At 46.6% G+C, this 24,674-nt stretch overlaps 1 protein-coding gene across 3 annotated transcripts in view; it reads right to left on the bottom strand.

Moving 5' to 3' along the window:
* Positions 1-24,674, bottom strand: part of LOC147729588 (uncharacterized) — a 389,208-nt gene that overhangs the window by 128,336 nt on the left and 236,198 nt on the right. The gene's annotated exons all lie outside the window — the stretch shown is intronic.

The raw sequence follows: 24,674 nt of genomic DNA on the forward strand, positions 1-24,674 counted from the left end.
CAGCACGCCACATACAAAATGCAATACGAAGAAATAGCCAGATCTACCGAAGCAAAGGCTGATACCCTTGCATTTGATGCAGAAGAAACAACACGCATTTATGCGCTAATCAATGAAGACATAGCAACTAACACCTCCAATCGCACGAAAGAACAGTGTATCCGGCAACTAATGTACTTATCCAAACGAGAAATTAACCAAAAACTTCACGCCACCACGTTGCTAAAATACCATCGGTCAATGCGGATTCCCAGAGGGTTACGACTGGCGCTAAAACCATCACTCTGTAAGAATTCGAAGACCTTCCAAGAAAAATGGAACGCCATTTTAAATAAGTGCAGTCTTGACTTAATCTTACTTATCGTTCAAGAGTTATCCAACATCATCACAGAACTAAACAAGGAAATCAAAGAGGTGGAAGAAGAACTAACCAAAATGATCACTACTGAGGAGTTAACACAGATCCTGGAGGACACTAAAATACAGATAGAAAAACACGCCAAAGAAATAAACGATCGAAAAATTAGGAAATTCAAAAGAGATACACAGGACTATAAGTTAGGGGAGGTATACACGTGGGCAGACGTGTATGCCCAGAGAAGACGCAACAAACCCTTTAACCCTCAGACCGATACATCGTCATCTGGGAGTGATACATCCAATCGACCACCTAGGAGAGAAGGACAACCACGAACCCAGGAAACCACACAAACAACTGAAGATACCACCACTGAACCCACCACTGCGGTTCCTTTTTTAGTGGAAGGCCAAGACAATCAAGACGACCCAGGAGGGGCCTCAGGAAGAACAACAGAGAAAGATCCGCCACAAGCAAACACGAGAGGCTCAAAGAAAACCAAGAAGAGAAACAACTAATTATAAACATCTCTGACACCATCATGAACCCACACGAAATTAGACTACTATCCAAAGGCACATCGTTCATACCAACCACCAAAACCAATCATTTGGAACTTCAAGTAAGTACATACAAACTGATACGGAAGCTCAAATTGAGACATTTTTTCGATCATATCATTCCCCCGACCAGCAACAAGACAGACCAGCTCATGGGATTAAGACCATCCAGCACCTTTGAGGCTCCCACAAGCCACAAAAGCATCGACCTATTTGAAACATTAATCAAACAGGATATATCCAAATTCAACTATAATAAACCCATCAACAGGAATCTAACACAGAAAGATTTTGACACTCTACGCAAAATCTCACAGAACACCAACATCAAGTGCGTGAAAGCTGACAAGGGAGGCGCACTTGTGATAATGAACTCCAGCATGTACAAATCAAAGATGGACGAACATATTAATGATGAACAACTCTACCTGAAACTCCCAAATAATCCCACCAACCAATTCAAAGAAGAGCTGGCTCACATCATTAACAAAGCACATGAGAGAACAATCATTGACGATCGGACAAAAAAATACCTTATCAAAACATTTCCCAGGAGCCCAACCATCACAATGATTCCTAAAATTCATAAAAATTTGAGGGATCCTCCCTGCAGACCCATCGTCTCAACCAAGGGCTCTCTCCATGAGCCAATAGGGAAATTCATTGACCGATATCTCCAACCGATAGTGGTAAACATGAACAGCTACATCCAAGATACTACAGACTTTTTAAAGAAACTGGCACTTGTCAAGGTGAACCCTAACCAACAGTTCACTATGTGTACTGCGGATGTACGATCACTATACACGTCCATCCCCCACGAAGGAGGGATAGAAGCGATGGAGAAAGCCATTCTGGAGAGTAACATAGAAAAAGAGATGCAAACATTCTTGATGGAACTAATAGTTTACACACTATACCACAGTTACTTCCGACAAGAGGACACCTGGTTCCTGCAACGGTCCGGGACTTCGATGGGCAATTGTGCCGCACCGACCTATGCCAACGTGTATATGAAACTCTTTGAAGAGACAAATATCTACAACGACCCCAACTGGAATAACCATCTTGAAATGTACGCCAGATATATAGATGACGTTTTTATCATCTGGAAAAGTTCAGAGGAATCCCTAATACAAGCACTAGCAACCCTCAATTCTATAAATGATAGAATACAATTCACGTGGGAAACCAACCAAAGAACAATCACTTTCTTGGATGTAAGAATTACAGCAACAGAAACTGGCTTCGACACGGACCTATTCCGCAAACCCACAGACAGAAATAATACACTATTATACACTAGTTTTCACCAAGGATCCCTGAAGCGACATTTACCGACATCTCAAATGTTACGAGTCAAAAGGATCATTTCCAACCCCCAAACAGTTGAATTGCGACTGAACGAGATGGGAAAAAGATTCCTCGACAGAGGATACCCGAATACAATCATTCAAGAAGCCATACAAAAAGCCCACAACACCCCAAGAAAAAACTTACTAATCCGAACCACCAAAAAGCAGGAAGACAGGATGGTCGTGGTGTCAAGGTTCTCTACACACAGTACAGCATACAAAAAAACCATCTTAAAACATTGGCCCATTCTCACAGCAGAACAAGACTTTGGTGACTCTTTCAAGAATCCTCCCATCTTTGCCTACACTCGCAGCGCAAACATAAAAGAAATTCTCAGCAATGATACAACTGTCAAACACCGATACAAAGGAACTCAACCCTGCATGAATTGCGGAAATTGCAACTGCATAATCAGAGGCCCGTCCATAAACCACCCAATGAGAGGCAACGAAATCAAACTAAGAGTCAACGCCACGTGTGATACACAGAACGTCGTTTATCTTATCAAATGCCCATGTGGCAGCATATATGTTGGAAAAACTGAGAGGAAAATAAAGACTCGGATCAACGAGCACAAGTCCAACATAAGGAACAACAGCACAAGATCGAATGTAGCAGTACATTTCACAGAGTCCAGACACAACGTGTCACAACTCAAGTTCCTGATACTTGAAGTGATCGAAAAACGAGAGGGAAAAGACAACCACAAGGAACTCCTCAAAAGAGAGATGGCATGGATTTATAGACTACAATCTATGAAACCCACTGGATTAAATGATCGCTTGGAGTACTCATGTTACTTATAGAACACCCTATGGTGTCTGATGCCATTTACTGACTGTCCTGCAGTACGATTGGTCACCAATGCACTGTATTCTCTCTACACATGATTATTTTTGCGTTTATACTTATTTTACTTTAATCAAACATTTGCTGTAATGTATTTATGTCATTACCATATGTTTATCTAATATCACACTTAACCAGTTTGTTCAACACACCTCCGTTCGATTTTCACCTACCCAAGATGGCCGCCACCGGTAGTCCTACGCTTATTTTTACACTTTCCCAAACTAACTCTCACTCACTTCCCGGTCCGCGAGGAGCAGGGACGCCGAAACTGATCACCCGCTTTGAAACCGAGCACGCCGATATCCAGTAAGTACTACGCCACAACCTGAGAGGTGCCTTTTGCACACATTTGACCCGTGGTAGTAAACAAATTACTAAAACAAAACCCATACTTTATTTCCAGAAGCCTGCATAGTTAACGGTCAAACGTGAGTCTTTCAGGTTTTTAGCCCCGGCACAGCTTGGTTAAACCCCGCATGTCACTCCGAAAAAAAGAGCACGCTAATCTAGCAGTTTTTCCACTTTTTTCCACTTATTCTCTTCCGCATGAACCCCTTTACCTGGACCCTTCACCTCGTTATGTGCACACCGTGAATCTCGAGTAGTGTAACTCGGCTAATCCCTTCACATCACGATCCACCACGCATGCTACGACTGCCACTCCATGTCAAATATTTTCTAAAACAGCGCTATGTCTCATTTATTTTTAGAAGCTCCCAGATGAAGGGTGAATAAACCTGAAATGCATTGGAGCTATATTGAAAACATTTAACCTACAAAAGAAACTTCAGTCATGCAAATAATGACGAACAATGATGATTAAAAATATCTCAAACATCTAAATGTTGTGGAAGCTTATTTAAGCACCGTATGGTGTGCACAGAAGACAGGGATGTTCCCAAGTCACATGGGAACACGACTTTGAGTGTATCTTCCGAACGCACGTAGGACGGACGTGCCACCTGCTTGTAGCACCCAATCTTTAATAAATTCACGTAATCAATTTGAATTCTCTTTTAAAAAATAGCTGTGCGCTCCCAATCAACAGAAAAGTCACTAAAAGTGGACAAGCAACGAAGAGAGAGGCTACGGTAAGCCGCTGGGTACACTAGCATGGAAGGAGGTAGGCCAGCATTAGAGGGTAGGCCAGCATTAAAGGGTAGGCCAGCATTAAAGGGTAGGCCGGCATTAAAGGGTAGGCCGGCATTAAAGGGTCGGCCGTCATGAGAGTACCCAGAGTTAGCTATTCTTAAATGAGAGAGCCTAGGTTAGGCCAACATTAAAGGGTCGGCCAGCATCAAGGGTGCCTAGAAAAGGTTAACACGAAAGGAAAATGAATCCTCGCTCCTGCAAGGCTTACCGTAGCTGGACCGGCCCTGGCTCCCCCGAAGGCTGCTCTCGGCCGGCTGTCGGACACTGCTGGGTCCGAGGAAGACTGAACTCCGAGGCCCTCTGTTGCAATGACCAGACTGGCTGCCTTTACTGGCAGGAAGTCTCCTGAGAGCGGGGAAGCCCCGTCTTACCACCTGGAGGGAAGGCCAGCCTTGCAAGGGAATGCCCGGACCACGGCGTGCCCGGAGCACAAACACCTCTGAAGGGCCGCAGGGAAGCTCGCTCCTCCTCCAAGCTAAAGTGATCAGTTAGATGCACGGACATGCACTGACTCTCACGAGCACGGCTCAACCGCAGTCAAAGTGTGATCTTGTACATGGCACATGGCAGCTCGCACGCAAGGCGATGACAGGAAATGCGGCTTGATGTGTTTCTTCTATACCAAATGAGCATGTTTACAGATAAGAGAGCACTATATGTGTGGATGGGAAAAGGACAAGACCTGGCAGGGGTATAAGTCACGTGATGTGGCACGATGAATTGCTCAGCGAGTTAAAAACGCACCAGGGCGCGCCCGCGCTTGTGACGTGGAGTGTGGTGTTGGGTGGAGGGAGTTAGGACAACACGAGGAGGATTAAAAGGGATGAGTTTTTATAACGCGCTTTTATGTGGTTCTTGCTGACACTCTCTGTGTTTATAGCGCTTTAAATGATAGTCGAGGGTCTTTGCTGTATTATAGTGATATAGTGCTTACTGCTACCGTTGGCAACTTCTAAATTCTGTCAATGAATACCAGAGGACAGGAAGTGGCACCAAAACAGTTTGAGCCAAATGACATATTTGGGTGTAAAGGTCATCAATGCTGCAGATCACGCATCTCGAGTGTATGGTGAAACCGTGCGACTCACACTCAAAGCTCACGCGACGGGGGTTAGATATGGTAATGAGGCTGTTGCAAAGGCAACTTCAATGCACCTCCCAATCGCGTCACTCTGCAGAAATCGAGCTGCTCCCTCCCCCCGGATGCGAAGAAGGAAGTGACGTGTTAGAAATGTCTTGCACCTTATGTGAAATGCCCCCGCTCGAAGGGGTGATGAAATCATGGCCACCAGCAGCCCAGCCAGGGGGCCGCGGGCCCTGGAGCAAGCATGGACAGAGGCCCCTTTGACTGTTGTAAAATACAGCAAGTATCAGGGTGAATGGGCCCCTCAGGGCTCTAAGTCCCGGTGCAACTGCACCAGCTGCACCAATGGTAGCCACGCCCCTTATGGCAGCCAAGACAACACACACCTGGCTTTGTCAGGCCGGTAACCTTTGAGTGGGAGCTGCAGAGGTGGCCTCCTGGGAGCAGTCAGTGTGGGAGCCTGCTGTAGAGTCCAGCTCTCTGCGGAGCTGCGGCTGCTGCGCGGTGTGTACCTGACGCCTGCTGCACGTGCACATACATGATACATGCTGCCAGTGGCGGCTCTTCCGCTAAGGCAGAGGAGCGTTGCCCCGCTGCACAAAGAGGAAAAATAAAATGACAATAACGTATCGATATTGTGATTTTATTTCTCCGACCGCATGCAGTCAGTGGACTGCGCGCAGTATGGGGCGGTGCGGGCTGCCCAGAGCGGGGCAGAGCGGTTCACGCCTCCAAAGTACGCATGAACTGTTCAGCCGGCCCTCTTGGGCCGACCAAACAGTTCATGCGCACTTTGTATGTTTCTACCAGGCTGCATTACACCGCCTGCTGAGGAACATGCGAAGTGCCGATCCACAGTGCTCAGACCAATCACAATGCTGCATATTTTGATTGACTCAGGGGAGCCTGTGTGCCTGCTGACGGTCGGACTGAAGAAGGAAGAGGACGCAGGGGAGGCGGCGGCTGTCCGTTTTAAAGTAAGGTTTATTTTTTTGGCTACTTAGGACACGTCACCTCCAGCTCCCCCCGCCCCACCACCCCATCTGGTAGCAGCCTCCACAGCATGTTGCAGAGGTTTCTGCCTGAACTCCATGAGTGTGGGCTGCGCGCACACACATACACACCCCTAAGCCTGCAGTACCGGTGTCTACTGCCTGCCTGCTGTGCAGTGTGCACCTCACACCGCAACACAAGCACTTACCTCATACATGTTGCAGAGGCATCTGCATAGACCCTCTACACACACACACAAGCACGAACGGACTGTACCTACTACGCCAGTCTCAACTGCTTGCCAAGAACCTGCCCATGGTTGTTGCACGCGTGTCTAGCTTGTCTTTTACTAAACTATACATTTTCTCAATTAACACCTCCGAATTGAAAGGGAAAATATACAGAAAAATCCTCCTCTTCTGAATCAGTGGTATGCAATGCACAGCCGAACGGTCAGATGTGACATCAACTCATGCAGAAGGGGGCCACCCTGTATCCTTCAGCCTTATGGGGCTGATAAACCCCGGAGAGCCCTGAACTGCATGAACTGGGAACTTTATGTCAGAGGTGTCTTCAAGCCCCCATCTTGGCCGCTCGAGTATGTGTGACCGTCAACGGGGAGTCCTGCGTGTTATGGGAGATTTAAGATGTTGCTTATAGCTGCTTTGACTTTGATGCAAGATTCTGGTCTGTAAGAAGCTCCGCATTTGACACTGTCAATTATAACATTCTGATTGACAGGCTCCGAGTGGTCGGAGTCTCAGGCAAGGCCCTGTCTTAGTTTACATCTTTCCTGAAGGATATAACTTTCCAGATGTTTGAGGGGGAGTGCACTTCAAAATGTTCACAGCTCTCGTGCGGAGTCCTCCAGGGCTCGTCATTGAGTCCCACTCACTTTAATATATACCTTAAACCACCGGCCGAATTAGTCCTACCTTATGGGATTCAAATGTTCACCTACGCAGATGATACGCAATTGGTGGTAGCCCTAAAGCACCCTACGAAGTCACGGATCAATATTGGAGCATGTATGGAAGCGGAAGCGGTGGCCTTGTGGATGGATCAGTCTTGTCTCAAACTCAATGGAGACCAGACGGAGCTAATGATTTTAAGGAACCGTCCCGGTATGTATAGCTCATAAAAAGATTTGGGGACTGGTCCCAAGATAAATCAATCTCTGGTGGCTTTTTATCAACCCACGAGACGCCTCCGGTCTGCAGATCAATTTTTGGCAGCGGTCCCAAAAATTAAGAGAGTACGATCTGGGGGCCGCATGTTCTCCTATAATGCAGCAAAGCTCTGGAACGCCCCCCCCCCCGATTCCATTACGTTTCACCTCACACCATCTTACCTTTCGTAAACAGTTGAAGACTTGGCTGTTTACAATCTCGCCATAATCAGCCTGCCTTTCGATTTTTCTTGTCACTAGGAGCGCGGGGAGGCCTAAGGGTAGTCAGGCGCTCTATAAATACTTAATAATAATAATAATAATAATTAGTAGGACCTCTTGCAGTGCAGTGCAAGGAAGGAAGAATGGGAGGGGCGGTTGGAGAGATGGTGAGAAGGATGGAGAGAAGATGGATGAATGCAGAGATGGGTGGATGAGAGGAGGATGGAGGGATGGATAAAGAAAAGGGTGGGTGTGGAGAAGGGTATGGATGGAGGGAGGAATGGGGAGGAGGACGAGGAGACAAAGTAAAAAAAAAAAGAACTAAAGGAGAAAAAAGGAGATGAGATTCAAGGATAGAGAGAAGGAAGGATGTGGAGAAGGCCTGATGGAAAACATGAAGGAAGAATGGATAAGGAATGAAAAGAGAAGGGCGGGAAGGAATAGAAAAGAAGGATAAACATAAAGAATAATAGATGAATGTAAAAGCCAGTAAAAAGGATGGATGGAAAAAGTATGGGAAGGATTGAGAAGAGAAAAGACTGAAAGAAGGATGTGAAAAAGGAAGGAAGAAAATTAAGATTCTAGGGCAGCAATCTTACGAACAACTGCAAATCAAATCCGGCTTGTTTAATAACAGAGGTCAACTAAGTTGGGTGGTATTTACTAGCGCGGGCATTTTTACATTGGCGTACTATCACCGATAACAACACATTTATACGATTTAATATGACCATATGAGTTGTGACCCTCCACTTTCTAGTGGCAGCATGGCTGCTGGTGTGTCAGAATGCGGATAGCATTGCCATTGCATATAGCGCATAGTTACTTACCTGCTGTGAAGTTTGGTGTAGAAGCCTCTGCACCTCCCCGGCCCACCGCAGCCATTAGCGGGCTGATTGTTGTGGAGGGAGCACTGCTCTGGCCCGGCCTATAGAGTCTTTTTTCACTTCCGGTTTGCCATCCCACAGCCGCCATCTTGGAAGGGAGGCGGGCTAGTCTTTTCCTTTCCCGGATTCAAGACTTCCTATATAGGCAAAGGCAAGCCCGTCTGCGCACACGTCCACGCCTGGACGCCGCCAGATGCCAGACACGCTGGTGGTTCCCAGTTAGGGGTGCTGAGTTACACCAGGGAGCAGTTGATGTCCATTGGTTTGCGCAGCGGATCATGTGGTCTGCATCAGGGTGTTGTAGCGGAAGGTCCTTTTTGCTGTCTAAAATGTGGCTATAGTGTCCGCTCCCCAGAGTCCACTACCTCTCTTAGACCTACCATGAAAATACTACATCTGAATGTCCGCTCCTTGGTAAAACGCTGTATGGAGGTCTATGACCTCATTTAGGACGAGTCGCCTGATGTGCTTTTTATCACCGAAACTTGGTTGACTGATGCCTCAGTGGCCGAACCTGGACTCGCTCTTCCCCTTGGGTTTAGCATCTTAACCCTCAATAGGGAGTTCAGAGGCGGGGGTATAGCAGTGATTTTCAAAAAACTTGTTACAGCTGCACTTTCATTAAGGAGGAGGTGGCTGGGTGCGAATGCACCCGTTTTGCAATCTCCTTTAATGCTCACTCCTCCATCTCTGGCCTACTAGTTTATCGCCCCCCAGGATCCATCACTGATTTTAAGGCAGTTATCATTGATGCTGTTGTCTCATTGGCGCTAAAGGCGTCAAACTTTTGCCTTATTGGGGACCTTACCCTTCATTTTGACCTCCCCAATGACCCCGAAATCAGCAGCTTGCTTGCTGATTTCGCTGCTTGCCAATTAAAACAGTTGGTAGTGGGCCCCACTCAGCCGGGCATTTTCTTGATCCGGTCTTTTCCAACATTCCTTCGCTTTTGGTTGAGACACCTAGCCCGATGTGTTGGACTGATCACTTATTAGTTACCTTCTTCGTCCCGCTCTCCACGGTCATATCCAGAACTAACCTCAAGGCTACTTTCAGACGCTGTTGGCATAAACTTAATATAATAGAGCTGTGTTCCACCCTGGCATCCTCCCTCCCCGTTTTAGAGACTGGACCCGAGCAAGCTTATAATACTTGTTGTGACTGGATATTCCATGCTTTAGACTCCTTGATTCCAGCCAAATGGTCTAAGGGTCGTTGTTCGAAGTCTAATCCCTGGTTTGATGACTCCTTGGCTACTTTGCACAGCTTCTGTAAAAAGCTAGAACGCGCATGGAGAAGGGCCTACGACTCTGGGTCAAAAAAGCAGTACCAGGATGCGATTAAATGTTACAACAAGGCCATACATCAGGCTCGTTCGGCCTTCCTCACCAATGAGATTAAGTCTAGCAACAATCCTGTCAAAAGTGTCTTTAAAATACTCAATGATTTTAAAACCAGGAAAGATCCCTCTCCTGCGTGGATCACATCTGAACAACAATGTGAGGACCTAGCCACTTTCTTTGTTCAAAAAGTTGAAAATATTTATAAATCCTTTGCCACTGTCCCTATGGACTCTGCTACCCCTGCCGTCCCTCGGCCCACGACTATCCTGGCAGCTATCCCCCCTATCTCCCATGACGAATTCCTTACTTTAAGTAAGAGGGTCAAATCTGGTTCCCCTACTGACCCCATGAAACCTGCCCAATTCAGAGATGCTCTATCTGCTTTATTGACACCTGTACGTCAGATCTCATAAATTCTTCTTTTACCACGGCAGTAGTGCCCCCGCCTTGGAAAATAGCTAGGGTTGTCCCCTTGCTGAAAAAACCTACTCTGAACCCAACTAAACCCGGAAAACTTTCGACCCATATCCCTTCTACCCTGGGTCGCAAAAATCGCTGAGGCCCACGCTAACAACATTCTTTCTGGCCACCTGAGCAACATTGGCGCCTTAGATCGCTCCCAGAACGGGTTCCGCCCCAGTCATAACACCGAGACCGCGCTTGTAGCAGTGTGTGAACATCTATAGACCATCCTGGATGAGGGAAAGACGACGGCTCTCATACTGCTCGACCTCAGTGCTGCGTTTGACACGGTCTCCCATAAGATCCTCCTGAGCCGCTTGGAGGAGGTGGGGGTGGTAGGTTCGGCCCTGGAGTGGTTCCGTTCTTTTCTATCTGACAGATCAATTCTGGTTGCGGCCCCCCTTTCCTCTCTCATGCTCATGCTATCAAGCAGGGGGTTCCTCAGGGCTCAGCATTAAGCCTGGTCCTGTTTAACCTCTATGTTCAACCCCTGATGGCGGTAGCAAGGGACTTTGGTTTGACCATGATTTCGTACGCCCATGATACGCAGTTAGTGGTGTCCCTCTCTGAAGACCAAACTCGGGGTGCAGCGCATTTTCAGGCTGGCCTTGCAGCAGTCGCGCAGTGGATGACCACCAATTGCCTGCAACTCAATGCCAACAAGTCAGAGGTGCTACTGGTGGGGAAAGACAAGAGGCTCTGGAGCAAACATTGGTGGCCGGATTCTTTGGGCAGCGACCCCACCCCTAAGGCGGTTTAAAAAAACTTTGGGGTTTGGTTTGACTCTAATCTTGGCTTCCAAGAGCATACCAAGAAGATCGCTGGCACCTGCTTTGGTCTCCTTCGGGGTCTGCGACCTATGCTAAGCTTCTTTGACTCACCCACCCGCTAGCTGATAGTCCAAGCAACTATTCTGTCTAGGTGGGACTATGCTAATTTACTTTTACTGGGAGCCAACAAGGCGGAAGATACGCGCCTTTTAAGGGTCCAGAACGCAGCTGCCCGAATCCTTCTGCGGCACCCTAGAACATGCTCAGCGACGGGCTCATTGCGGCACCTGCACTGGCTGCCTGTGCCTCAAAGGATTCAATTTAAGGCATTCTTTCTGACCTTCAAAATTTTAAAATGGTTTTCCCCTGAGATTTTGTCTAATCTGCAGATCCCCTATGTACCCACATGCCAGCTTCGCTCGGCCGAGCAAATCCTGGCTACGGTCCCCCAGGTGAAGTGCCTTAGAGCTGGGGGTCAGTCCTTTCGGTACCTTGCTGCCAAACTATGGAATTCCGCCCCTGTGCAGATCCGCCATCTAGACGGTCTTCTGTCCTTCCGTAAAGCAATTAAAACTCTTCTATTTCCTATGGTCTAGCTTCTGCACTCTGCTGACTTGGCTACAAGCGCAGGGATGCCTCTTTGCTGATGCAGCTGTTGAGCTCTACAAAACCACCAAATAAAAATAATAATAATAAATAGTTCTTTCGACGAGTGAAGTGGTTTTGAAAAAAAAACAGAGTGGCATTTTTGGGGTTGCAACTGATTTCAGAAATCTTACTTTGTGTCTCCTTTATGTTTTTATTCTCCCCCAGAGTGTGACTACAGGGGGTCTCCATCTCAAACTCGCCAGTTTTATCCGGGCTAATGTCAAACTCAGTGAGTTATGGCTTTCTTTTCCAGAGATGCAGTAGGGAAATGAGAGCGTGGGGGCTTTCGCCCCAGCAGAGTACGGCTCCGTCTGAGCATAATATATGCACGAACACGCGTGAAAAGTTCGACTTCTGACTTTTAATGCTGAAACATGGTATTGCTATGTTTCAAGGACACAGAGGTGGTATGAATTTGTACACATCATAAAAAAGTGCTGGTTGGTTGAAAGGTGTGCTTTTTGTTGTGATCTACAATAGGCACCCTTGTTTGACTGAAACCACTCTTTTTCTAGTTCTCCACTCGTTTTTCTATACCCACAGTTTAACAGAGTGAGTTACGCTCTCCGTGACCAACTGGTTCCGGGGACTCCCAACTCAGGGTACTGAGTGATTTTCTTTTGGACTGGGATAGGAAAGGTCCTGAAGAAAGCTGTGGTAACCTGCAACCTGTAGGCACACTCCATCAGCTGAAACATGTCGACAACCTGGCAATAAGAAGGGGTGACGGAACTCCTAATACTTTCCTGTCACCACCATCCTTCACACCTTTTTAACCCTGGTCAGTGGATCTAGGAATACATTATTTACAAAAAAATATCACTGAACTAGTTTTAAAGTTCACTGCACCTTTCTTTCGGTGATCCCAGGATCCATTATCCTCATTATTATTTTATATGTTTGTATTGTCATCCCCTCCCTTTGCTCCCCCACAGACGTTGGTCTCTGCAGGGGTGTACTGTAAGCAAGCCCGATGATGAAGCATGTCAAAACTTTGTGAGTGAGGGCAGTATTTTTTCACGAAGCATGTGCCACCTCTCTTTAACTGAGTCATTCACACTACTCCCCTTTGTGTGTGTTACACTTCCCTAGCATAGTGCTAGGGTGGTCATCCACGAGTAACAGTGTGCCCTATAAGTGCAACATTCATTCATTCACATGTCAGCCGTGAGGCCTAGAACAACCACTGGACAGACTCATTCATACTGACAAAACTCCTGAAGAACTTGCATATGGACATGCACATTCAAAGGTTAATTTGCATATAGAGCACTGTCAAAATTGCAATTTTACTTCTCTACAGTTTTCATCCCTTGATCTTTAGCAGTAAAGCAAATTCACTCCTGCACTCCCATGAAGTAGACTCCAGCTATTCACAGCACAGACACACTGTGGCCCGAACCCTCAGTACCTGGTCAGTATTTCACCCACCAGGCAAGTTTCTAGTTATTGGTACTTAATAGATAAATTGCAGGCCTCCATTGGGCTATATACATTTGACCCCATTATTGTTGTTTTTATTATGTAGATACTAGGTGCTCACACACTTTGTCCTGATGATGACCTCAACTCGATAGAGATCGAAACGCTGCCAACCACAGATAGACATGGCTCCTTCTTTATTATTTAAAAAATGCCCAAAGGACTCGAGCATCTTGGTGTTTTGAGTTGATGCCTGTTTTTAGGATTTCACTTATCACTGCACATGTCTTTCACTTATGTGTGTGAATTAGAACTTGACATACAAAAAAGTCTCAATATTATGCAATGAATACATTAAAATGCATTACATTGCTATGTAGTGGCCTGCTTTTATACCTGCTTTTGGTGCACTATGTAATGTTTGGCCTTCAAATTTCCATAAGACCATAGGTGTCTTTAACACGTATAAGACTATTTAGCTTAAGTGAACCACTGTTGCTTATTGAACGATTTATTACCTCAGGTTCTCGAAAATTGGGGGGTTCCCTTCTTTGATAACAAATATATTTTTCAAATAACAGCATCTCCTGATTGCACCCACATTGGCCCACCCTTGACTGCTTACATCTGTCCTCACCCCTAGGACTATAGACGTGGACATTAAGCAGGGGAAGCGTCTGCTTAGCCTGGCTTATCTTTTACTTCCTATTGTGCTAGGGGTTGTGAAGGCAGCAGCAGAAAGAGAGAGTAAACAGAGCTCCATTGGCCTTCTTTATTTGTGTAGCCTCCACCCCTCCTGTAGCTCCTCAGCAGTAACTAGGATGCTGAGAAAGCACGAGCAGCGAGGCAAGCTAGTGATGTCATTGGTGGACAAAGGATGGTTGACTTCTGCTTCACTGGCACATGTGATTGCCATGCTTTTTATATCCTGATTGGTTGATTGATTGATTGAAAAAAGGGGCCATCTGATTTAATTTATAGCTACATTGTGGTAGTAAAAGGATTTTTGGCTCTTGCACCCCTAACCAAGTTTACTTATGTAAGGAACTATTTTTTTTTAAAAAACAGTCACCAAGACTTCTCAATCTTGGAGGTTTGGAATTCTTTGTGTTTTTGGGCATCATGGTGCCAGGCGTTTTCTCCAACACTCTAGCTGCAAGGTTTGTCAGGAACTCCCAAAGGGAGTATGCCATGGGTGCCGACCAATCAGGACTACAGATAAAGGATTATGAGAAAAACTTCAAAAAGCATCCTTGATGCTCCTAGGGCCCAATCTTGAAGATAGTCAGCACACACAGCTGTCCGACCTATAGAAACAGATGTGAGCCCTGTGGCTTAGGGAGCTCCCCTTAGGCCACGCAGAGCTCTTTTAATCGAGCTTGACTGAAAGCCAACTGGGACCTGCACCACTGCGAAAACAGCAGGGCCAATGAAGAGCATGATTACTGAAGGAGCAGAAGGGCAAAAGCTCGCTTGATATCGATTTTCAGTATCAATACAGACCGTGAAAGCGGGACCTCGCGATCCTTCTGAGAGGGGGTGTGCTTGCCAGGCAGGCCACCGGCACTGTCAGAGGATAGCTCTCAGGGCAGCACTCTTCTGGTCTCTTCTGAGTAATAGGAAGGTCTCTATGCTGCTCTGCACGTGTCTTGGGCTTCTTGGCTGACTGGGGCCTTCCATGTCAGCAAGGTCAGCAGTAGCCGGCCGGCAAGCAGACATCAGCAGTGGCCTTCAGCAAGGTTCCTAGTCAGGACATGACATGTAACATTCACCTTAATGTTTTGGAAGCCCCACCAGCAGCAGGGTCGGTGCCGGGTGAGCGCCAAGGGATGTTCAACAAGCTGAAGGTACCTACTGGAATATATGTCCAAATTCACGCACTTGGGCGGGTCCTGCTGCCAATTTAAGTGCAACATCCACATTCAAATGGTCCAGCCCATCGCTGGGGCCACAGATTTCATCCTCAAAGAGGAGTCTGGTAATGTTCTCCCCACAAAAGGTAATGCATAGTTCAATGCTTCTGCACAGATGACAAGGTAGAGCTCACAAGAGTCTGCTCTGGTAGGAAACCTTGGGCCAGATGTTTCATACTGTTGCATTGCCCTTGCATCGCACAAGGTAACGGAAGGGCAACATACGCTAAAGTCAGATTTGCCATTCAACAGAAGGCCCCCTTGCGTGGCACTATTGTGCTTGGTAAATCTGGAGTAGCACAAGGAGGCGGAAATCGCAGTCTTGCGTTACTCTGAGCCAGGGAGGTGTTCCATGGGTGGGGTGTCGGCGTTCTCACACATCCACCCCTGGATTTTGGAACATTTCCAGAGTTACCATGAGCGGTACGGAATGCGTCAAAATACTGTTCCTTCCCAACTGAGGTGTAACAAGGAGAAATATGGATGTTTCTCTTAATTTTTTCTCTCTTCCTATGTGTTCTGCATTCTGCAAGACACAGAAAGAGGAACAAGCCTAAGAGGAGTGTTTTTGTGCAGGAAGGTGTTCCTTCCTGTACAAAACCAATCCTGCCTGCAACGCAGGCACCTTGCAACATGCAAGGCGGCACATTGAGCGCCACCATAAGGAGAGTAGAGGAACGCGCCGTATAATGTATAATGTTAATTATGGCACAATTCTGCCCTCTCCCTTTCACACAGTACAGCACAGCAAGATGTCTCACTGTGTTGCGTTGCATGAAAGTTTGATACAACGGGGCCCTTGTGCTTTCCTTCAGGATAGCCCTGGAAACAAGGAAGAGCAGATGCAGAGGAATAAGGGCTTGGATAGTGCTCCTTTTGCAGCTTTTTTCCTCTTTTTTACAACCGAAAGCTTCACAAAGCTAAACGTTTGCAGACAGTTATAGCCAACCCTAATGACACGTGCAACAGAAGTGTTTGCAAAGCGTTTCCATTACACCATAGGTCTTCAAACTGTGGGGCGCGCCCTGGGGGGGGGGGGGGGCGCATCCCTTCAGAGGGGGCACGCACTTCACGCCACATTGTTGCTTCCAGGCGCGAGACGTGCATCTCAGCCCGGGCTGCTGCAGCTCCAGCTGCTGGGGGTTCGGCTGAGAGTGTCTAGAGTCACAAGTCTTTAAAGGCCAGAGGCATGACGATTTCACGGGGGGCTCATTCTCATGGTCATGGAGATGCAGGGGCTCTAAGAAAGGGTGGAAAACAAAAATGCCTCATTAACGCGTAAATGATCTTTTAAAGACCTGTGAAGTACTCGGGTGCGGCCGGCAGCTCCAAAACTGTCTGTGTGTGTGCCGGGGAAGCTGTCTCAGCCGGGGCTGACACACAGGACAGGTGGGGGGTGGGGGGGGGGGGGTGGGGGGGGGGGGTTTGGGGGTGGAGGCATGCTGAAGCCTTTTGAGCCCATGAGCGTTGTGCGCCTGTTAAAAACCATGGGGCTTATTTACAAGCCCCTTGCGCCACTCTTACGTCACTTTTAACATGGAAAAAGTGATGCAAAAGTGGCTTAACGGGCTTGTAAATCTGCCCCCATGGGCATATTTACATACCTTTGTAAACTGATTAAAGAGGCTGTTTGTTTTCTGTTTCCAGTACCCCCTGTGCCCCCACTTTGCCTATTCCTTACATTTTACTTTTTACTGCTTTAATGTGAGAATGCATTTCATGAAAAGAAATACAAAGTCGGGTTACCAAAATAAAAATGCCAGCCATGTGCTGTTTAAAGAGCCTGCAAAGGCCTTGTCTTGAAACTAAATGGGGTTATAAATAAAATAGTATGTATTCCTTTGTAATGTGACGTTTCAATCTTTGTTATCTTTAATTATAAGTCATAGATCATTCCAGCAGCCTTAGAACACAATTAAAAATGCATTCTATGTATTTTTGCTGTTCCAAGTGTGCACAGATCAGTGCTGAAAATAGGCTTTGGGGGACTGCTTACTTTTTATACCTTCTGGGACATCAATATAATGAGTTGGCAACCCTAATCGCAAGACTGGAAGTTTATTGCAGGATGAGCACAATATTTATTTCCTCCACCCTCGATCCCTGGATCTTGAATAATGCAATACAAGCAATAGTTTAACTTATATCTGAAACCCTATGCCAAGCCTCAATAACACGCGGAGTAACTTCAACTGTGTCCGGGAATACACCCTGCAATCAGAGAACTCACTCCTCATTCTGGTCCTTCACTTTCACACTCACCCTGCACTCACAGCGATCACACTGTACTCACACTAATCACTATGCACTCAACCCACCCTCTCACCCTTGTACTCACAGTGACCACACTGGACTTATGTAACTCACCATGGATGTGAGGAAGTACTCACCGATGCGGTCCCGTGGGCCGATAACCTCCAACGGACTTCGAAAACAACAACACCCGATCCGGATCCATGTTGTCTTTTCCTCTCCTTACAGAGAGCTGAGAGGCAGAACCCGGTAGAGGACGGCAGTAACCCGGAAGTGGAGAACAGGGTCCAATGAAAGCGGAGCACAGAGGCGGGTTTTGGGAGGAAGGAGCAGAGCGGGAGAAGACGTCGGGTGCGGTGACGCTAGGAGAGAAGTTGAACCGGAGCCGAGACGACTGCGAGGAGAAGTCCAGGAGAAGAGAAGCCCAGGACGAGGAAGCGGACGAGCCCTGGAGTGAGGAGTGGTGGATCCACCGGAGGACGCTGAAGAGCGGCCGCGGACTCAGGAGAGTTTGCGGCAGGAGTCGGTGAGTTAAGGGTTACCACGCTATCTAGGGATCCAGGGAAGCAGGGACTGTACGGGAGTGTAGCGGGTGGACACTGTAGGGTGGCGGGTGGAGAGTATTTTACTATTCTTCATAGTGAACTGCTATCTTCCTTGTGAATTGCAGTACACCTGTAACAGGATTCGCAATAGTGGCCATTAATTGTCCGTGATTAGAAAACCGGCTAGTAAACCTGAAACAGACTTGTATGATAGATATTGAATATGTGTGATTAAGATACCCTGACTTCTGTTCAAACCTTTGTAGAAAGTATCGTAATATAACCAACCTCTATGTTGCAATCACTTGTAAATAAGTGAAAGTCATTTCTTTAAAGTGAGGGTTCCTCACCTGACTCTTGAATTACTTTTTCATTCCCATGGTTTTCTTATCCTCATTGCTACCCTAGTTTAAAATCACAACCCCTATTGTCTTACGCTGAGCACAACTGTGGTGCGGTGACGGGTTAGAACTCCCTGATGAAAGGTAAACTAGTGTTCTGACGACTCCCTATCTTTCCTCTTTTATGAGCCTCCGGGGAACACCCTTCGATTCCGAAGACGAAGAGCCAGGACCATTGCCAAGAACTGAAGAGGATTCCCAGGAAGAAGACTATAGTGACGCCCGGACATCTGTTTTACCTGACCCTACACTTGTTCAAAATAAACCTCTGCCTGTTCGCAAACCTATTCAGCCTCCTCGCCTGTATATTAGACCCGCACTCCCACAAGTGGTGTCAGAAGTGGGATCTAAAGGCGCTATGGAGGCCGCTCTCGCTAAAATAACAGAAAATCAACAACACATGGGGAAGGTGATGGAGCGTTTCTTGACTGTAGTGGAAGAAGATAGAGGCAAGATACAGCAAGTACTTTCTGGACAAGGACAAACTCATGATGCCGCCATGACTAAACTAACAGAGGCTTTGGGACAACAAAGAGGTCCCACAACCCTTCCCTCAGTAGTGTTACAGAGATATGTGAGTGGAGAAGATCCTGATTTTTTTTTCAATAATTTTGAACGGATGGCTACGGCAGCATCATGGCCTGCCGACAAATGGGGACAATACTTAGGTCCTTTATTATCAGGAGATTTACAGGCAGCATACCAAGCTGCGACGGTACAAGCAGGAGTGACCTATCCTGACATCAAGAGATGTATCATGGAACGTCTAGGAGTTGATGATGAGTCATATTGACTTAAACTCAGACAAATAAAAGAAGGACCTCAAGAGACACCCAGAGCGTTGTATTATCGAGTTAAGGATATGGCAGATCGATGGCTAAAACCTGCCGCCACATATAAAGATGGTATCATGGCCAAAATTTATTTGGAACAATATTTGACCTCCTTGCATCCTCCCATTCAAAAATGGGTACGCCAACAAGCTAATCTTACCCTGGAGACAGCAGTAGAGATAGCAAGTTCTTATAGTAGAGCACAGGAATTGCAGAGAGGCAAAGAAGACTTCCATGGAAGAGTAGGAGGCCAGGTGCCTCATAGGGCCCCTCGACCACCGATGGTTAAAAAGCCAGAACCGATATCCATTGTACCAGGAACACCCATCTTTAGAGCTCCGATGGGACTACAGTGTTTCCAGTGTGGAGGTATGGGGCATATAGCAAGATTTTGTCCACAAAGAGAGAAGGAGGAGCCCATGGAAATTGGAGTAGCTCGGAATTATTATTGTTCTCATTCAGAAAGGAGACAACCACCTTATCATTGTACGGTGTCGGTAAATGGACAACCAGTGACTGCCTCGGCCGATACAGGGTGTCTGCATAGTGTGGTACGTCCACAGGACCTAGGACCAAATATCAGCCCGATTGATGGTGCAGTTGCGATAAGATGTGTTCATGGGGACACTAAACCCTATCCTACTGCTCAAGTACAAATTCAGCATGCCGGCGATACTGGCACCACCCTAACTGTTGGTCTGATCCCAAAGTTACCTGAGCAAGCTATTCTTGGGAATGATTATCCCAAGTTGTCAAAGCTGTTAAAGGATAAACCTGACATTACAGACGAATGGTTGGCCAATGCTCCGTTTGCTCAAGATGAGGGGAAAGATTGGCCACCAGCTAAAGAACGGAAAAGCAAAAGGCAAAGGAGAGCAGAGAAGAACAAATCACAAAATAAGTTTCCGATCTTTCAAGACGAAAACCCATGGGAAACTGACAGAAGTTTTCATGCAGCCTAACATGAAGATCCTGTGTTACAGGAAGCTTGGAATCAGGCACTACAAGACGAAGACCCCCAACATGTAGGTCCTTATTTTTTTACGAAGAACGGTTTGTTGTACCAGAAGGGAAATCCAAATCAGAAAGCACAACTATTGGTTCCAGGGCCCTTTAGAGACAAGGTATTATATTTAGCCCACAGCCATCTTCTTGGGGGTCATTTAGGGGCTGACAAAACCGAAAAACAGATTCTAGAACTCTTCTACTGGCCCGGAATATACCAACAGGTTAACAGATATTGTAGGGAGTGTCCCGGTTGTCAACGGAATAGTAGATACCATTCACCACGAGATCCCCTTAGACCACTTCCAATCATTGATGAACCTTTCCAGAGAGTAGGAATGGATATAATAGGGCCCTTACTACCCTCCCAGAGTGGCTTTCGATATGTACTTGTAATTGTAGATTATGCCACGAGGTTTCCCGAGGCCATACCTTTACGAAGACCGGATGCGTCTAACATCGCCAAAGCCATGATCACGGTCTTTTCTAGAGTAGGTTTTCCGAAGGAAATCCTGTCTGACCAAGGGACACCCTTTGTGTCACGACTAATGATACAAGTATGTACACAGTTAGGAGTCAAACAAATCTGTACCTCGGCTTATCACCCACAAACGGATGGATTAGTCGAGAGGTATAATGCCCCTATAAAAATCACTCTAAAAAAACTCCTTGCCTTGGAATCTACAAAGTGGGAAGACATGCTGCCATTGGCTTTATTTGCCATCAGGTGCAAGGAGCAGAAAAGTACGGGATACTCTCCATTTGAGTTGTTGTACGGTCATAAACTGCGTACTTTATTAGAGATGGCACAGGAAAGATGGGAAAATGAACCCCATGACTCTAAACCCATCACAGAATATGTGTCGAATCTGCGCACCCACCTAGGTCAAATTAGGACCATTGTTAAAAACAATCTAGAAGAAGCTCAAGAGGCTCAAAAGAAACAGTACGATAAGGGAACAAAAGATAGGACTTTTAAGATAGGAGACTCAGTATTACTCATGATGTCCTCCTCAGATCGTAAGTTGTTGGGGCAGTGGCAAGGCCCATATACGATGCTTGACCAGGTCACCCCTGTAACCTATAAGATTGAGTTAGATCCAGTGAAGCATACGTCTCAGATATATCACATTAACTTGCTAAAGAAATGGGAAGGACCTGTTCCAACCACTGTAAGTATGGCACAAAGTGTGTCTACTCCGTTTGATCAATGCGTAGACCTTGGATTGCCTGAAGACTTCAAAGAAAGCCTAACCCAGGTTTTGAAGCCAATACAAGATACCTTTTCCACCAAACCTGGTAGAACCGCATTGATGGAACATGCGATAAAAACTGCTCTTGGGGAGGAGGTGAGACTTCGACCCTATCGCATTCCTGAAGCTCGGAGACAAACGATACGGGAAGAAGTCCAAAAAATGTTGGAGATTGACATTATAGAACCCTCCATAAGTGAGTGGAATTCACCAATAGTTTTGGTTCCAAAACCGGATGGGTCGGTGCGTTTTTGCATTGACTTCAGGGAAGTCAATAAGATTTCAGAGTTTGATACGTATCCCCTTCCACGGGTGGATGAAATGATAGAAAGAATAGGCCAAGCCAAATACATCAGCACACTCGATTTGTGTAAGGGCTACTGGCAAATACCCTCAAGATCTGAAGATCAAGAGAAAACTGCGTTTTCCTCTCCTGATGGATTATACCAGTTTAAAGTATTACCCTTTGGATTACATGGAGCTCCAGCAACTTTTCAGAGGGCTATGAATATCATCCTACGGCCCTATGAGACATATGCTGGTGCTTACATTGACGACATAGTCATATACAGTGAGACTTGGGAACAACATCTTTGTCATCTCTCCAATGTAGTTCAAGCTCTAGGACAATATGGGTTAAAGATTAATCCTGCAAAAAGCCATCTGGCTGCCCAAACTGTTAAGTATTTGGGATATTTGTTAGGAGACGGTGTAATCAGACCACAGGCCTCCAAACTGACAGCCATATCACAAATTCCTTTACCTCGCACTAAGAAGGACTTACGAGCCTTTCTGGGATTATTGGGATATTACAGAAGATTTATCCCCCAGTTTTCCCAGACGGCTGCACCTCTGACAGACTTACTTCAAAAAAACAGCAAAACAGAAGAGCAGTTACAACACCCCTCCTTAGGAATAGTACAGGCATTTGAAACCCTGAAACAGTCCCTAACGTCCGACTCTGTGTTAACCAGTCCAGATTATACTCTTCCCTTTGTGCTACAAACTGACGCTTCAGATCAAGGACTAGGGGCTGTTCTATCACAAGAAACATCCCAGTGAGAGAAGCCCATATTGTACATTAGTCGTAAATTATTTCCTCGTGAAAAGAAGTATGCCACTATAGAAAAAGAAGCATTAGCCATAAAATGGGCAATAGAAACCTTATGATACTATCTTGAAGGCAGGGAATTCACTTTGTACACTGATCACTTCCCTCTAGAATGGTTAGCCAAGAACAAGGGCCATAACGAAAGAGTGCTCAGATGGTTCATTTCCCTACAACCATACCGATTCCGAACCAAACATAGGAAAGGAAGCGAACAAGGAAATGTGGACTTTTTATCTAGATTTCCTCAGAATACAACCCGAGTAGAAGGACAGCAAGGAAAAGGGGATGCGAGGAAGTACTCACCGATGCGGTCCAGTGGGCGGATAACCTCCAACGGACTTCGAAAACAACAACACCCGATCCGGATCCATGTCGTCATTTCCTCTCCTTACAGAGAGCTGAGAGGCAGAACCCGGTAGAGGACGGCAGTAACCCGGAAGTGGAGAACGGGGTCCAATGAAAGCGGAGCACAGAGGCGGGTTTTGGGAGGAAGGAGCAGAGCGGGAGAAGACGTCGGGTGCGGTGACGCTAGGAGAGAAGTTGAACCGGAGCCGAGACGACTGCGAGGAGAAGTCCAGGAGAAGAGAAGCCCAGGACGAGGAAGCAGACGAGCCCTGGAGTGAGGAGTGGTGGATCCACCGGAGGACGCTGAAGAGCGGCCGCGGACTCAGGAGAGTTTGCGGCAGGAGTCGGTGAGTTAAGGGTTACCACGCTATCTAGGGATCCAGGGAAGCAGGGACTGTACGGGAGTGTAGCGGGTGGACACTGTAGGGTGGCGGGTGGAGAGTATTTTACTATTCTTCATAGTGAACTGCTATCTTCCTTGTGAATTGCAGTACACCTGTAACAGGATTCGCAATAGTGGCCATTAATTGTCCGTGATTAGAAAACCGGCTAGTAAACCTGAAACAGACTTGTATGATAGATATTGAATATGTGTGATTAAGATACCCTGACTTCTGTTCAAACCTTTGTAGAAAGTATCGTAATATAACCAACCTCTATGTTGCAATCACTTGTAAATAAGTGAAAGTCATTTCTTTAACCGCATCGCTGCTGCGGCGATTTTTGCGCTGTGCGGCTTTTTTTAAAAAGCCGCGTTACATGACGAGCTCAGCTCGTCATCAGCACACGCCACCCGTGGCTGATGACGAGCTGAGCTCGTCATCAGCAGCGAAGGGGTTAAAGTGAGGGTTCCTCACCAGACTCTTGAATTACTTTTTCCTTCCCATGGTTTTCTTATCCTCAATACTACCCTAGTTTAAAATCACAACCTCTATTGTCTTACGCTGAGCACAACTGTGGTGCGTTGACGGGTTAGAACTCCCTGATAAAACGTAAACTAGTGTTCTGACGACTCCCTATCTTTCCTCTTTTATGAGCCTCCGGGGAACACCCTTCGATTCCGAAGACGAAGAGCCAGGACCATTGCCAAGAACTGAAGAGGATTCCCGGGAAGAAGACTATAGTGACGCCCGGACATCTGTTTTACCTGATCCTACACTTGTTCAAAATAAACCTCTGCCTGTTCGCAAACTTATTCAGCCTCCTCGCCTGTATATTAGACCCGCACTCCCACAATGAACTTACACCGTTCTCCCTCCACTTACCCTACGGTCACATGAGCACACCACACACTGCACTCACAGTGATCACTCTGCACTCACAATACTCTTGCGCTGTTTACCCTGTACCTCACCCTGCAGTCACATGAGTTCACCCTGTACCTTACCCTGCAGTCACACGAGCACACTACTCACCCTGCTTATGCGACACTTCACTCACCTGTCTCTCTCACGTGTGCGATCAGTGTTAGGCCCAGCCCTGGCTGGGAATCTTAGGCCCCCCAAAGTTCTTCTAGTTGCACCCCGTGTTGCTTCCCACGTCATAAGTACATTTCACTGCAAGGAGTTTACAACGGTTACATCCTTCCTGTAGATTCCATTCTCTGGCAGGTAAGAGTGAAAAGCTTTTTGTATTATTTTTTTACAGCCTCGCTCCTTTCCCCTTCGTCCCAATACTAGTGGGAACATTGGATATTTCAAGGAGGAGTGGATTTGGCATTAATGCCATAGGTGCTGCC

This window comes from Lissotriton vulgaris, chromosome 2_1 (assembly GCF_964263255.1).
Source record: "Lissotriton vulgaris chromosome 2_1, aLisVul1.2, whole genome shotgun sequence".
NCBI classification, from domain to species: Eukaryota; Metazoa; Chordata; class Amphibia; order Caudata; family Salamandridae; genus Lissotriton; species Lissotriton vulgaris.